General features: G+C 34.8%; 1 protein-coding gene across 1 annotated transcript in view; it reads right to left on the bottom strand.

The window, feature by feature from the left end:
* The window catches only part of LOC146993073 (uncharacterized), a 325553-nt gene that overhangs the window by 228564 nt on the left and 79712 nt on the right, over positions 1–17277 (bottom strand). The window lies entirely within an intron of this gene.

Below are 17277 nucleotides of genomic sequence, written 5' to 3'. Positions count from 1 at the left end.
TGAATATCGTATATCGTCGTCCAGCTCGGCTGTGCAATTTGATTTATTGTGTATTTCATATTTTGTAAAGCTTTAACGAATTTTTGATTGACAGACTCAAGGATTCAAAAGCGGGTGGAGACTCTCTATCCGAAATTGTGAACATATGCTGTTTTTGAACGTTTTTAGCCTAAAGGGACGTTAGCCCAAATGCTCTGAAATGCTTATGTTTGCGTAAATTAAAAACACGCCTAAAAATTCACTAAAAAATGTAAAATCCCTAAAACAGAAACAGTTTGTTTAGTATTTTTTGTTACCAAACAAATTTCTAGTGTGTCTTGGCAACAAATAGTTGACTACCTCTCATGATTCAATTACGGTTGCTGTCGTAGCCCGAATTTGGAATTTGTTTTATAGTTTATTTAATATTTTGTAAAACTTTAATGAATTTTGGACTAACAAACTCAATGCTTCCAAAGCGAGCAGCGGTAACACTGTACGAAAAACAAATCTCCAGCTGGGTGGCAGTCTATCGAATATTTTAAAGATATATTGTTTTTAAATGTCTCAACACAAAGGAACATTAGCCCAAATGCTCTCAGAACATGTATGTGTCTGTAAATGAAATAAAAAGGGCTTAAAATTCGCGTAAAATCACGAACAAAATCACTACACGTGTTTTACATTTTTTAAACTGTTTCCACCACGTGTTTCTGGCATTCAGAAAAAACAACGTAATCTAAAGGCATCAAATTTTGAATAACGTAGTCTTCCCCCGGAAGCTTAGCACCTGAAAGCCCGGATCTGGAATTTGGTTTATTGAAAACTGATGGTAAATACGTGAGTTTATATTTATATGTAAAAACTAAAGGCTTACCTGGTGCAGGTCATTTTAGCCAGTTTCAAATACTGCAAATTGCCAGTAAAATTTCTCTAGAAAGAGAATACATAAAAACAGCATATCTAAGTTTTCTGATAGAGTGTTAGCACTATATTACATTCGCACAATGCAGATTATTATATTCGCTAGATCATTTCTTTAAAAACTAACCACTCATGTAACCAGCAGCCTAAAACAGTAATCATAAAAAAAGTATATGATGATTTTAATGACTCGGTGACGTGTAATTTTATACAAATATTGAATATTTCTAATTAGACATGTCAAGATTTTAAAACGTATTTAATTCAATCACATTAAAAAGTACACAAAACTGTTCTTAAGAACTCTGTTAATTGCTTTTAAACCGCTTCATTTATTACTCGATAACCTTCCTGAACAAATTTGAAAGTATCTTAAGCTTTACTGAATGGCAACACGCTGGCACGTAGAAGATAAAAATATTTAATTCCGGCCGCTGCAACACTTTGCTTTCATAGAGTCGAATTTGTTCACATCGAAAAATAATTATCTCACATTTTTTTTTTTTTTTTTTTTTTTTTTGAATGACAAATGTCTCTAGGAGCTCTGGAGATTCTGGCGCTCTGGGAAAATGCTTTATTTGGAATAGTGTTGCTCTGAGTGTGTTAATCAAATCAATCTTTAAGTGTGTTAATCAAAAATCCATTACAGTGTTAATAAATTATAAATAAATTATCAGTTGTTGCCTAGCAATTAAAAGCGAGAGAGTTGTAAAATCATTTTTACCAAGGAATTCGCCCACAATCTCCTTGTGGAGTTCTCCCTGCAGAATGTCTTTCACTACCCTGAAAATTTATAGCTATGGGGGGGGATAAACATGTGTTGCATCGTTTGTGAGGGAGTAGAAGCAAGTGTAGTGGTAAAGCAAGGTTTCCGAGGGGAGGATATGGGTCTGAAACATTACAATTCTCTCATTTCGCACTAGAAAATTTACACCATTTTTTTCTTTCAAAACTTTCATAGTTTATTTGCAAGAAAATAATGCGCAGATACAAACATGTATAAAACGTATGCACAATTTTTGCTTATTCGAACTTCCTCTTGATTAAGGAACAGGGTATCGGCCTTAATTTCTCAATATCAAAACCAGTCGAATTACTGCGCAATACACTTTATGTAGGAGAATGTTTTGTTAAGTAACTTAATAATAATCATAGCTTTAAACAGTAACCAGTGCCATAAAAGATGCCATATCATTAATTTGAATTAATTTATGCATTCAATTCGGTAAGCCACACAATGTGTCAATATTTTCAGCGTTGGTCTAATGTCTTGTCACCATATATTATCGCCCTGTGTTATATTTAAAGAAATTAAGAATATCTGAAAGTTTCCAGATTTTAAATTACTTCCAAAGGGGCGCATTTTTTAAAAAATTTTGTGTGTTACTTTTATTTATTGAATATCGTGTTCTACGCACTTAAACCATAAAATTCATTTTAACACCAATATCGCAAAATAATTTTTTATCGAGTGTATCTTTAGAATTTCTGATACGCGCTGGAGATAAAAAGGTTTTCTCTGTACAACGTTGCCAATTCTCGCTTTGAAATCGTTAATTTATAAAATCCCCTTTTAAAGAGTGACTGGTGATTAGCGGACCCAATCGCCAAATTCTGGTAATGAAGAATCATCATCCTCCACCTTTTCATTCGGGCGCCACTGAAGAGAAATTAGGTTATTTAGGAGCAGAAGACATGAAAAATAAGCAGTGCCCTCGCCAGGACTTGAACCTGGACCTCATAGCGCTACACCACGAAGGCATGCAGGAAGGAGGGAGAAAATGCCCTATAGCTAACTAGATACGAATCTCGAGAATCGTGGTGAAAGAGACAAAATGATGAAGATACTTCGCGGCTGAAATAATCTTCAGAAGATATTTTAAGGTTCATTTGCTTATAACTGCTCTGTTCCATGCCGATTTCTCTGAAAATATAAAAGAAAGGATTTTAAAATTGTCTTTTCTCTTATATTTTACACTTTTCTTTAAAAAACTACGAAATATTAACCCAAATGGCGTTAGCTAAGAAGGGCTATCAGTCTCAAAAGAGGATTTTCCGTTGAATCATAGCAAAAGACTGAATTACTATTCAAATTCTTGCCACCTAGAAGGACCGTCAATTTCGTTTTGGCATTTTGCGTTGATTCACTATAAATGTTGGTTCACTTCTCGAATTGTTGCCACCAAATACCATCTCCCTGCACTATATTTAAAGAAATTAAATAATAAATGATCTACTTGAACGTATGTATGTTTCTCGCATTGTGAAACAACGACGGTGCCCACAGCCATCCAATTTTGAATAACGTAATTCTCGAACCGAACAGTGGGCACTTAGAAGCTGAATTCGGAATTTGTGTTATCATCTATTTCTTATTTTGTAAAACTTTTAACAAACTCAACGATTTCAAAGCGAGCAATGACAACACTATAAAGAATAAAACATTTTTATCTTCAGCGCGCTAGACTGTCTATTGGAAATTCTAAGGTATGCCGTGAGCCCAAATGCTCTTTCATTTCAAATTTACCGCAAGTAGTACCTTTTCATTCTACTTAATTTTTTGGGGAGGCTACCAGCGGCCGAGCTGCAAAATCGCCGAACGCTGGTAGTTCGGTGGCTGCACGTTCGTTTTTGTAGTTTTCCACATGTGTAATTTGTATACGAGCAATTTTCCTTAGAAAGACCTCCACGAAGGCCTCCCTCATGCAGACAGCCCTTGTATATTTTCCAGTAACCAAACAAACCAAATTATTCTACATTTTATTAATACTGTGTTATAAGAGGCATATAATTGTGGCAAGAGTTTTATAGATAGGTAGATTGTTTCTCTTTAGAATTATATATATATATATGGATGTTGACCATTTTTGTTGCAAAGAAATATATCATTCTCTGCTAACCCAGGCTTTAAAGTTTGAACTAAAAATGTACCGATGTTCTAGAGGGCAGTAAACCACAATAGTGATAGAAATGTGATAGGCAAACAAAATACGCTTTGGCCCAAAATTATATCTCATACATAAAACTAATACTATTTATGCAATCAATATGAGTAATGTTTCATGCAGTTAGAAGAAAGCTAAAGTAAAAATTTGTATAGAGTAGAACTTGGTCAATCTGTTCCTAAGAGTCTGAATAAAATGATGAGGTATTGAGAAATGGAATGACAAATGCTCTAAGCCAAGCTTAAATTTTCAGAGTTTAACTTCAGCGTTCATTCAGTCAAAACGTTTTCTGGTAGCAAATTAAACCCTTGTTTAGAAGATGATGTGTGTGTGTGTGTGTGTGATTATGGTAAAGCCTCGAGGACTATCTGCCTAAGAGGACTGATGCTTTCGTGGAGGACTTTTTAAGGGAAACTGGCTCTTATACAGGTTACACATGGGAATAACCTCGAAAACGCTCATGCAGCCAGCCCGTTCGCGGGATTCGAACCTCGGATCGAACTACCAGTGTTCAGCGATTTTACCGCTCGGCCGCTGGTGGGCTAGAAGATATTAAAGTGAGAGATGTCGGCCGTTAAATGGAACACCGTATTTCCTTACGCACTTCCCCCCTTTTTGTAGTAAATGTTTCGTAAGTAAATCGAGAGGGAAAAATTATGCGAATACCTTAATTTCCAAAGGACGTGGTTTACAGCAAGAACATCAGAAAAGAAAAGTATTCTTTCAATGACCTACATGTAACTATCACAATATTACTTTTTTTAAGTAATCTTTATTCCAACAAGAATGAGTAGTAATACTAACATTAGTTTAACTAATATGATATCTTCATGTCTACATCCCTGTAACATAGATCTCGCCGTTGTTATTCCTCAAAATACCTATGCAGCTGGCTCAGCGAAATGGTAAACTGAATGTCAGTTGGTGTTTGCTTCGCTCTGTCTCGTCGGTTATTGAATTAGACTAACATAAAATTCAACAGTTAGATAGGAACGTTTCGGCGGTATCTTCGCAAGTATTTTGCGAGAGTTTTTCTGTTAGTAAGATGAAAACAATCACTATATGAACAAATTCATTTTAGAATTTAAGGGAGTTCGTTTTCTGAACGCATTGAGAAAGGAGAAAAATCACGCGAATATTTTTAAAAATTTAACAATCTGGCGCTTAAGATCAAAGAGGAAATATACGCAAGGGAGAAAAGGGATTTACGCGAGAAATACGCTAATTGTTTGCATGCAAGACGTAAGAAAAAATGATGGTATTATACGCTGAATATATAAAAGATAAGAGATCTAAATTGTATAGTTTAAATAGTGTGCGATTTTTATTTTTCTGGGAAGCGAACACAAACTGACATTCCGTCTACAACTTCGCCGAGTGAGCTGCACATTCACCATCTCTAATTATTTATGATTGAATTGAGGCCTAAGGAGTACCAAGGATAACAATAAAACTGTCAAGATTCATTTGCAGGGAACTAAAAATGAAGACATAACAAAGATGCGTGGTTTAAGTATCTGTATTTTTAAAGTATAAAATAAAATATATTTATTCCCAGCCATGGAGACTGTATACAGGGAATTCTAAACATGTGCTACTTTTAACTGTTTAGCCATTTTGCTGTTCAAATGGGTTTCCCAACTAGTCAGTTTGCCGAATCCCAGCTAGCCCGTTTGCCTGCAATAGAATCCAGTCTAAATTGAACTACGAGTATTCACCCGAGTCTACATTAATTACACCATCAAGTGATGTGTCTCTTTTTATAACATAAATATTAGTGGTAAAAAATTCAGTATGAGTTAGAGTATAAGTTGTGAAACAGGCTGTTGGCCTTAATTTCTCATTATCAAAACTAGTCGAATTACACTTAATGAGTGAGAATTTTTTGATAAGTAAGTTAATAATAATCATAGTTTTAAATAGTAAATAGAGCCGTAAACGACGCCATATCATTAATTTGAATTACTTTATGCATTCAGTTCGGTACGTTACACTTAATTCACACTTAAATGGCAGTGTTAATATTTTCATCATAAGTCTGACTTATTGCCACCAAATATTATCACCCTGTAATATATTAAAGAAATTAATGAAGAATCTGTATGTTTCTCGCATTGTGAAAAAACAACGGTACCTAGAACCATCAACTTTTGAGTAACGTAGTCCTCTATCTGAATATGGACACCTGGAGGCCCAAAATCTGAATGTCTTAATTTGTTCGATTATCTAGTATTTCATACTGTGTAAAATTTTAATTATTAATTATTTATTAGCAATGACCATTCTGTTTTGCCCAATAAAGTGGGGTCCAACAACAATTGTTTATTGTATTTGCCTGAATATTAGAATTATTCAGTAATAGTTTAACTATTCCTGCATGACTCTGACTTACCTCGTTGGCATGAAACTGATTCATTCTTAGACTTATTACTGTAAGGATCTTAAGTTTTACTAACGTTTATTTTATTTTAAATCTTTACTATCACTTCTTATTTTCTACTTCCGGCCAGAATTATAAGCGTGAAGGATTTTATGTAAAGTTTGTCTGGCGAACGCCAAGTACTTAAGTTGTGGCTTTTTGCCAAGCAAGAGAGAGAGAGGAAGCAGTAAGTCAACGCAGGCCGCTTACCTTAGAAATTACGCAGTTGCTGTTTGCCTTCCAGGCCAGAGGTTTTAATCCTCTTGATAAATTAAACGTATTGTAGTGTTCACAGTCTCTGTGCTACATACGCTTCCTGTTATTATAAGGCCAATCTTCCACGTGTATTGTTCTAAAGTTAAATAAGAGTTTAGTTTTATTTTTATACTTTTACGTTAGACCCCGAGTGGCGGGTCATTGTATTCCGAAGTACGGAAGTTATTGTATATAGAGAAAAATAAAGGGTTTTGTATACCCTTCGTCTGTATCCTGTCTACTTACCACAATTAGTGAACATAGCTTTAGTAAGCTCTCTGTTCCGAGTCAGGTCCTTGTATGGAACAACTGAACCTGATAGTGGCGCCCAACGAAGAAGAATAACCATGGCCGAGTTTCAAGAAGAACCTGTGCTGCCTGCAGAAACGGCTCAGAATCCAGAAATGCCAGCTACCGCCCTGGAAGGATTCGGTTACATCGTCCAGACCATGCGCGCTTCGATGAAACCAGAAGCAACGTTTAACGGAAACTCACCGGTAACCAGTTTTTTGGAAAAATTGGATGTCCACTTCATGCTCTACCCCGTGCACGAGTTTCAAAAAGTTACCTTAGCTACCAGCGCTTTGAGGGGCCAAGCGCTTAACTGGTTCAAATGTATAGGCAGAAGTCTCTTGGGTCAAGCAGGAAGTCCCACCTATACTTACGAAAATTTCAAGACTGCCCCACTAAAAGCCTTCCCTGTTGTAAGGGATCGTGCGAAATTAGAAACGGAACTTTTCAGTATATATCAACAAAGAATTGAAAACCTCTCGAGCTTTATTTTAAGAAAAATTCACGTTTTCAAGCTCTTGTATGGAAACCGTCCGGATCCTGAAATAATTCAAGTGATTTTGCCGAGGTTACAGCCCCAAGTGCAAGACTTTATTGAATTAAGAAATCCGACTACACTGGAAAAGTTATTTGAGCTAGCAATCCAGTTTGAAAGTAGAAGAACGGCGGACGTCGAAAGAAGACGCCAATATCAACAGCGAAACCAATTTGGTACGCCAAGGCTACAGCAAACTCAAGCATACGGCTACGGAGAAAAAGCGAATCAGTGGGCAAGGAAACCCGAGCATTCAAAAACAGCCGGCGAACGTCGACAGTTCAATAGCAACCCAGGAAAAAAGTCTCAAGGCCAGAGGAAAAAGAAGGAAAGCACGGAAAGGAAAAATAATTTAAACTAAAACGGATTTCTGCGGACGAGAGGGTGCGGAAATCCGAAGGCCACGAAAACCCCTCTTCCTACAAGTTAAATACAGTAATGGTGAAAAATTTGACTCTTCCGAAGATTGAAGTCTTGGTGAATAATATCCCAGCCACCGCACTCCTGGATACCGGCGCGCAGTGTTCCTGTGTGTCAGAAGTCTTTTTTAGAAAGTATTTTCGGAAATACCGCATATATAATGCGGATAATACGACAGTATTAGCGGCGCAAGGAGAAAAATGTAAGTGCGTAGGTAAAGTACCTTTGTATATCCGTATCAAGGACGAACAAATAAAGGTGATGTTTTTTATAGTAAAGAATCTGCAAGCACATTTAATCTTAGGGATAGATTTTCTTTCAGACGCACAAGCTACACTGGATTTTAATGAAGCGTCCCTTAAGCTGACAATGAAACCAGTGCGTGTAGAAAAGGTTGAACCGCCAAGGTTAAATCTTGACCACCTGCCTAATGACGAGCAAGATAGAATCCGACAAATGGTAAGTGAATTTGCTTCGTTATTTAGTGATATTCCAGGATTTACTCAGGTTACTAACCATAGTATTGACACCGGAGATGCAATTCCAGTTCGCCAAAAACCATACCGGTTTGATAAGAATAAGGAAAAAATTATAGAATGGCATATTACCGATATGCTACGTAAAAAGATTATAACGCCCATCTCAAGTAGTTATGCTAGCCCGGTGGTTTTATGTAAGAAAAATAATGACTATCCTTTGGAGCATCCAAAAAGATGGAGATTCGCTATTGATTACCGTAAATTAAACTCCATAATTAAATATCCGGTATATCCGTTACCGATCATAGAAGAAATTTTAAGGAACATAAAATCAACCAAATTTATGACGACTTTAGACTTAACGACTGGTTATTTTCAAATAGGGGTGAGGCCTGAGGACGTGCCTAAGACTGCTTTTATAACTAAGTCTGGCACTTATGCATTTTTGCGTATGCCGTTTGGCCTTTCAGGGGCCCCAGCAACATTTCAGCGATGCATGGACATTGTGTTAAGACCTGTTCTTGGAAAGTCCACATTTATCTATTTAGACGATATCATTATTACTAGTGATAATCTCGACCAACATGTACAGGATTTAAGACAGGTGTTTTTTTTATCAAATGAGGCCGGTCTAAAAGTTAATGTCGAAAAGTGCAAATTTGCAGCCCCTGAATTAAAATATTTAGGTTACAAAATATCTCAAAAAGGGATCGAGACAGATGAATCAAAAATAATCGCTGTACAAAAGTATCCGACTCCAAACACGGCAAAGAAGCTCGCTTCTTTTCTAGGACTTTGTTCATATTATAGGTCCTTTATAAAAGATTTTGCGGCTATCGCTGAGCCATTGTTAAAATTAAAAAGGAAAAAGGCAAGATTCTCGTGGACGGCCGAAGCCAATAGTGCTTTCGAAAAATTAAAACAAGCATTAACGCAAGCCCCTGTGTTGAAATTTCCTGAAAAGGATGAAAATTTAGAAATTTCAGCGGATGCTTCGGATTATGCGGTAGGAGCGGTACTTTCGCAAAATCAGCAGCCCGTGGCATTTTTTAGCCGAACTTTAAATCAAACACAAAGAAACTATTCCGCGACCGAGAGAGAGGCACTTGCAGTTCTGTTAGCAGTGCAAAAGTTCCGAGTCTATTTTGGAAAGGCGCCGATAACAGTATACTCTGATCATGCGGCGGTAACTAGATTGTACTCAGGGAAAAATTTATCCCCAAGGTTAATAAGATGGGCACTCAAGCTGCAAGAATATAATCTGGTAATCAAGCATACCCCCGGAAAGGAAAATATCGTAGCAGATGCCCTATCACGAATTAAATTAGACGAACAGGGTAATACCGTAAAAGTTGCAATGCTGACAGCCTGTACAATAAATTCCCGAGAAACTGTAATAACCGAACTGGGTAAGGATCCTGAGTTTGGAAGTATTTATGAGTATTTGAAGGATCCTGAAAATTTTAGCCACCAAGATATTGTGGCGATAAGAAATAGGGCGGCCCATTACGAACTAATAGATGGTCTATTATTTTATACAAAAACTACGAATTCCAACAACGAATTTCGACCCCAGCTAGTCTTAGATTAAATATCCTGCAGGAGCTCCATGACAGCCCTTTAGCTTCTCATGCTGGTATTCGAAAAACTATCCAACGCGTACGCGAGGCAGTCTACTTTCCTGAACTGCAAAAGTTAACAAGGGCGTATGTCCAGTCCTGCCCAACATGTCAAGCAGTTAATTATATTAATTTCCGCCCTGCTATTGTAACAAATTTCTTTCTTTTAAATTTTCTAGTTTCTAACGAAGTTATGTTTGTAAAAGATTGGCCTCGCGTTAGATTCTAGAGCTAAAAGTTTTCAACAAGGTCGTTTTAGACCTCAGTTTCAAACTAATTAACTCTGGCGGGAAGTATGTAAGGATCTTAAGTTTTACTAACGTTTATTTTATTTTAAATCTTTACTATCACTTCTTATTTTCTACTTCCGGCCAGAATTATAAGCGTGAAGGATTTTATGCAAAGTTTGTCTGGCGAACGCCAAGTACTTAAGTTGTGGCTTTTTGCCAAGCAAGAGAGAGAGGAAGCAGTAAGTCAACGCAGGCCGCTTACCTTAGAAGTTACGCAGTTGCTGTTTGCCTTCCAGGCCAGAGGTTTTAATCCTCTTGATAAATTAAACGTATTGTAGTGTTCACAGTCTCTATGCTACATACGCTTCCTGTTATTATAAGGCCAATCTTCCACGTGTATTATTCTAAAGTTAAATTAGAGTTTAGTTTTATTTTTATACTTTTACGTTAGACCCCGAGTGGCGGGTCATTGTATTCCGAAGTACGGAAGTTATTGTATATAGAGAAAAATAAAGGGTTTTGTATACCCTTCGTCTGTATCCTGTCTACTTACCACAATTAGTGAACATAGCTTTAGTAAACTCTCTGTTCTGAGTCAGGTCCTTGTATGTTCCCGAAGAAGGTTAGAAGGAACAATTGAACCTGATATTACAAGAAAAAGTAATGAACACAATACAAAAACATATTACTGAAATTGAATGGTACACGGAGTTCGCACACATGGAAATTAAGTACTTTTAAGGACCATTAATGAAAAAAATTAAGGATCTATAAGCAAATGGGAACAGAATTTAAAAATATTATTCTATGCCTGAATTTCACTCTTGTAATATCATCCTAAAAATAAAATAGATTCCTAAGTAATATAAATTATTACTAAACATGAATTACTTAACATAATTATTAACAAGTTTGAGAATAAAATAAACTACATACAGTATATTAAGTAGCATTAAATATTTTACACTTATAATAGGTAGGACACATTTGAAAGAAGATAAGTGACATTTACGTTTTACTAATAGTTAGCTTTATGTTAATTTTTTTTGTCTCATTTTGTCACATACTTGGTCAGTCTAGAGCAGAGGTTCTCAACCGGTGGTATGCGTACCACTGGTGGTACGTAAGATGAAAATAGGTGGTACACAAAGAAGCAAAGTATTTTTAGTTATTTATTTCAAAAATTAAAACCCCAACATCCTGATTTTAGTTTTTTTCTCTAACACTCGTAAATTTATGCGATCTGAGCTTTGTTCGAGAGTGGTGGTGGTAGTAGTAGTACTTTGTGGTGGTGGTACTAAAGGTTTTCAATTTTTGTTTAGATGGTACACGTTAGTCAAAAGGTTGAGAATCGCTGGTCCAGAGGTTTATAGTAAATAGCAAGTACATTTTATGTCAAACGGCATAGGTTAAAATGAGAAGTTAAATTATAATCAGCATGATTCATAACAAAGGACTGATGTTATCACCGCCGCTGCTTGTTTAGAGAGAGACCTGCTGATTAGAACAAACCTGAAAGGCCTGGTGTAGGCACGGTTGGTAAGTGTTGAAAGTTAATCAGGCTCTGTTTGATGCAGTTAGTGTCATAGCTTTGTGTAGAGTTCCAGGGGTTGTAACCCAGTTAATATACTTTTAGGTTCCAATAAGCCATTTAAAGCACCAGAGGTGATAAGTTGTTTTGTATTATTTTAAATCTCACTAGATGCAAAGAATATGTTTTACTTGAATTTCTACATTTTTGTGTTTTATCTTGCGACTACAGTGAGTATTAACGAAAGGCAATAACTCGCTTTAATATGTAAGAGATAATTTTTAAGGGTAAGCAGTTAGTTAGAAATTATCAAATTACGTGAATAGGTAACCTTAGTCATTATGGATCCTATTAAAATCTAAATCTAATAAAATTTCACAGTTTAAAATACATGTAATTTACGACACTGATTCTTAAAAGGATATTAGAATAATTACACATTTAAAACCACAAAACATTTACAACAACACTCGACAAAATATTTATCCAAAACATAAAACAATATTTATCAACAAAATATTATTTATTAATTTTACTTTAATTTGAAGCTTTACCAAACATTTTGGCTAGTTTATATTGATTTCCTTCTCTCTAAGCATCTTTCCTAACAATAATTAGAGATTTGTCTCAATATACAAACCAGTGCTCTCGCTAGCTTCTGCGTACTTTTATCTCCTAACTTGTAAACTTCTCCATAATGTACCTATGAGGGTTTACTTTATCTGATAAAAGTTAAATAGTCCAAAACCCCCAACAGACGTGAAGCAAATTATCACTATGTCTGAAAGTAACTACAATATCAGACAAAGGTTTAAATAAGCCTTTTATTTAAAAAGAACTTTGAACAAACATAAAGGCATGTTCTGATGCTAACAAAGTCAATTACATCTCATGGTGGCGTAATTAAACAAGAGCAGTCAAATTCAAACTAAAAATGTGGACGAGTGGTCAAAGATTATACAATTTAATTTTAATTTAATCTGACTCAGTAACTCTATCATACGAGGAAACAGAAATGGAAAATTATAGTAAAGGCTGAAATCATAAACAATTGGGTAATTTACATAATAATAACTGCATAACTTTGACATAAAAAGATTTTTAATTAACTGCCTGTTTAATTAACTATTTTAATTAACTGATTTTTAATTAACATTTTAACATAAAAAGATTTTTAATTAACATCCAGTTGGGAAAGAACTTACTGGGTATAAAATGTCAGCCATTAACTTGAAATTATTTTTAAATTTTTTGAAATTATATTAAACTTGAAATTATTTTAATAAATAAATTTAATCTGGCTCAATAACTCTTATCATATAAGAAACAGAAATGGAAAATTATAGAAAAGGCTGAAATCATAAACAGTTGGGTAATTTACATAATAATAACTGCACATATCTTTGAAGAATAATTTTCTTTATGTATTCAGTTTCTTTCTTCAGCACGTTTCCTTTTCATTTTAGAATTTTTGGATTTAATTAAGGATTTCCGTTTTTCTAAAAAACACTAAATGCATTTAGAATGTATAGAAAAGTGACTAATTTAATTTCTTTAGTAATATGGAATTCAAAAGAAATATGAAATATATATATAGTAACGGCTGGTTACAGAGTTGGTGTGGCAGAATTTTTAGAATTTAGTGACACACCAAACAACAAAATCTAGAAATGCCAAAACTTTTAGAATTTAGACAGGCACTGCAAGCAGAATTTAGATAGGCACTATGCAGTCGAATTTAGGATCCACAGAGATTTCATCAGATGTCAGAATGCCTTGTGCCACCTCTGTGTATGATGCATTAAGACATATTAGATGGATATTTTAAATTGTAAGTTTTCAATTTCTTTATTAATAAAAAAACTCCTTTCTATAATCTTTCCTTTCTTCCCAAGTGATAAGATTAGAAAAATTTTTGATATTTTCCATGCTTGTATATAGTGAAAAGTAGAGAATATAAAGGGAAGATAAACATGTTAAAAAAAAATTCTAGTATCAGGAGTAAAACATTCAAATATTATGTCTTCATTGTTCTTCCAGACGTTCTCCAAAAAGTAAGAAATTCATCTCAAACTTTCTGTAAAGTACATCCATTACGCGCTGATACCATGGAGACATTTTTCATTTTGTCACATATTTCTCGAATCTTCTAGAATCGTGGGTCTATAAATCTTGCCTTCAAATCGTTCTAAATTTTCCAAGCTGCAATGTCAAAAATACTAAAGGAAAATTATCTCAACCAAATCTGTAACAGCAAAATGACAGAAATATTTTGGAAAAAAAAAAAAGGAGGGGGGAGAGAAAAAGTGTAAAATTAATTTTATAGAGAAAACTGATGCATATTCTGAGACAATTACATGGGTATAAAATTAAAAATTAAAAAGGTATTTTTAATTATTTACATAGCTAATTTTGCTTTTGCTAAGAGCTGTTTTGTAAATTGTGCTTTATATAGCATTATACCTTGTTTATTTTTCAGATTCAAAATATTGTATAATAAGTTGCCAAAATGGAACTTTATAATATAACAGCAAAAAATAAAAATGTTTTATTTTAATGTTATTTTTTAAATTCTAAAATATTACCATTATTTTATTGAAATTTATCAATCTTATGATGTTTTAAAAAAATCCTCGAAAAATTCTGATTTCGAAATTAAAATTTTTCTATAGAAACTGATCTTAAAATGGCCAAAATGTTGACAAGTCGCCAAATTTAGAACCGTTTAATAAAAGAATCCACATTCCCAAAAGCGGAAATTGTTTAAGAGTTCTATATTACGAAAAATGAATTTCCAAATGCTTACGTTTCACTTCTCGCTTAGAAACTCGAGTACCCCATGAAACTCGAGTAAATATTAGAAATATACAAATTATAACCCATGAACCCATTCAAAAAATTACCATATACGTCAGTGAATCGCCAAAAATATTCCTCCAAAATGCTAATTCACACTCAAAATGGCAGTCGTAAAAACATACAGAAAATTCAGATGATTAAAATTAAGGGCCTTCTACTACTGATTTCGGCCAAAATTAAGCACTCTTAAGGACCAAAAATCGATTCCAAAAAATTTAAGGAGTTTTAAGGACTCTTAAGGACCATACTAACCCTGGTACCTTCGTGGTCTGCAAGCTGGGCCGGTATTCCAGAGGTCTAAAGTTGGATTGCTGGCAAAGGTGATTGCACATTTTTCTTCTCCCCGGCTTTTCCAATTAACCTAATGTCACTACAGTGGCGCCCGAACTAAAGGGGTGTTGGATGATGATTCTCCTCACCAAGGATTTGGCGATTAGGTCCCCTAAAAACCCGTCGCCCTTTAAAAGGGGGAGTATATAAGGTATTTCTCCTGCGTTCGTGGTGCAGTGGTTCTGCATGCTGGGCCGGTATTCCAGAGGTCCGTGGTTCGATTCCCGGCGTTCATTTTTCATCTCCGCGGCTTTCCCAATTAACCTAATGTCTCTACAAGCTAAAGATTAATATATTTTACTTGAAATAAGCTTTTCTTATCCAATCCTCTTGGTATGTATTTTGTATCATGAATTTCACTGGATGTTTATAGATTTGGTAAGATTTATGCCAGTTTAGAGTAGCATCAAAATGCTAGATGTTGTAAAGTAGGTGTTTAAATTTATGCAAATAATGCAGAACAGGGTTCATAACTTTTAGAAAAAAATATAATTCCAACATATTATCATTATTTTAATGAAATTTGTCAAAGTTATGATGTTTAAAAAAAAATCGTCGAAAAGTTCTCAGATTTCGGAATTAAAAATTTTCTATAGAAACTCATCTTAAAATCGCCAAAATGTTGACAGGTCGCCAAATTTAGAACTGTTTAATTAAAGAATTCACATTCCCAAAATCGAAAATTGTTTAAGAGCTCTTTATCACAAAAAATGAATTTTGAAATGCTTATGTTTCACTTGCTTAAAAACGCAAGTATCCCATCATTTATGTTAGAAATAGAAACAAATTATAATGCATGAACCCATTCAAAAGACCACCGTATATACGTCACTCCATATACCGCTCCTACTTGCCTATAGAGAGACCTGCTGATCAGAACAAACCTGAAAGGCCTGATGTAGGCACAGTTAGCAAGTTTTGAAAGTTAGCTTCATGTAGAGTTCCAGAGGTTGTAACTCAGTTAATATACTTTAAGGTTCTGCCACTAAAGCATTAGCGGTGATAAGTTGTTTTGCATTAAGTCTCACTAGATGCAAAGAATAAGTTTCACATGAATTTTTATATTTTTGTGTTTTACCTTGTGACCACGGTAAAGGTTTAACACGTTGAGATAACACGTTGAGTTAACACGTTAAGAGCATCAAGAATTTTTTTGCGATCTACTGGGAAAAAAACATCCGAGATTCGATCATTCATACTCATGGGAAAAAAATTGTACGAGTAAAAAAAGTGAGAAAAGCCGAGCGTAAAGGATATTGGGGAAGCACTGCTGAAGTGGTTCACCATTCAAAGAAACTGCTATTTATCAATAAATATATATATGTTTTGCTATTAAACTTAAATCCATGAAATTACCGAAATATCCACACGTTGTTTAGTAATGTTCTGTGGAGTATTTAAACAGCGTATGCTTTATATTATATTTTTATACATACTTTAATTACTTAAGTTATTTCTTGCTTAAATATATATATTTTATACATTTTCATTATTTACTTACACCATTTAATGACTTTTAATATTATACATCTGAAAATTAAATACGTTACTTAAAATAAAATTCTTTTTTCGTATGAAAAATTTGAAAACAGGGATCTACTCACAGTTCTACGTAACAGTCCTTGAACTCATAACTCATTTGCAGTTATGGAGGATTTTTCTTGCATTTTTTTATTAATTTAAAAGTTTAGTAATGTAATTTATCAGTTAGAAATAATTTTTGGAAGCACTATTTAAATTATTCCAAAGTTTTAAGTGAGCAATTTTTTTATATATTTTCATTTAAAGGAAAAGAAAGAGATATTTAAACGCTCATTTTAACAAATATGACAGCTTAAATTGGTGTGTATTTAAGTATGGCAAAGCACACTAGGGCTATCTGCCTAAGGGGAGGGATGCCTTCGTGGAGGACTTTCTAAGGGAAACTGGCTCGTATACACGTTACACATGGGGAAAACCACGAAAACACCCATGCAGCCAGCCCGTTCGCGGGATTCGAACCTCGGACCGAACTACCAGTGTTCAGCGACTTTACCGCTCGGCCGCTGGTGGGCCTGACAGCTTAAAGAGCCGTCATAAAGCATGCCATTCGATAACATTCCTTTGCCCTTATGGTTATGTAATAAAAAACCATGTGTATGTGAGTCATGCTACTTTCATTTTAAGTAGAAGGTCAAAATCTCCATGTATCTGAAACCATATGGACATACAATGTCATCTTCTGCCAAAAGTTATAGTTTTTAAAATGTTTTAAGACACTGGCACGAATGTGTGACGGCCGGGGTGAACTAGAAAACGCTCTGGCACACCAGAGCCAGGTAGAATGGGCTGGCGTGCCTTGGTAAAATCGACGATTTCTAAATCCTTTTTAGTAAGAGAATTTGGCTTATCTATTTCAAAAATACCTACAGAATATTGTTTTAAAATTTTGTAGGGTCCTGAAAAAGGAGGAGAGAGTTTT

This window comes from Stegodyphus dumicola, chromosome X1 (genome assembly GCF_044657685.1).
Source record: "Stegodyphus dumicola isolate Sdum_Otavi_A_Nest chromosome X1, ASM4465768v1".
Taxonomy (NCBI): Eukaryota; Metazoa; Arthropoda; class Arachnida; order Araneae; family Eresidae; genus Stegodyphus; species Stegodyphus dumicola.
The sequence above is the reverse complement of the archived record's forward strand: the minus strand, read 5'-3'. Positions and strand labels throughout refer to the sequence as shown.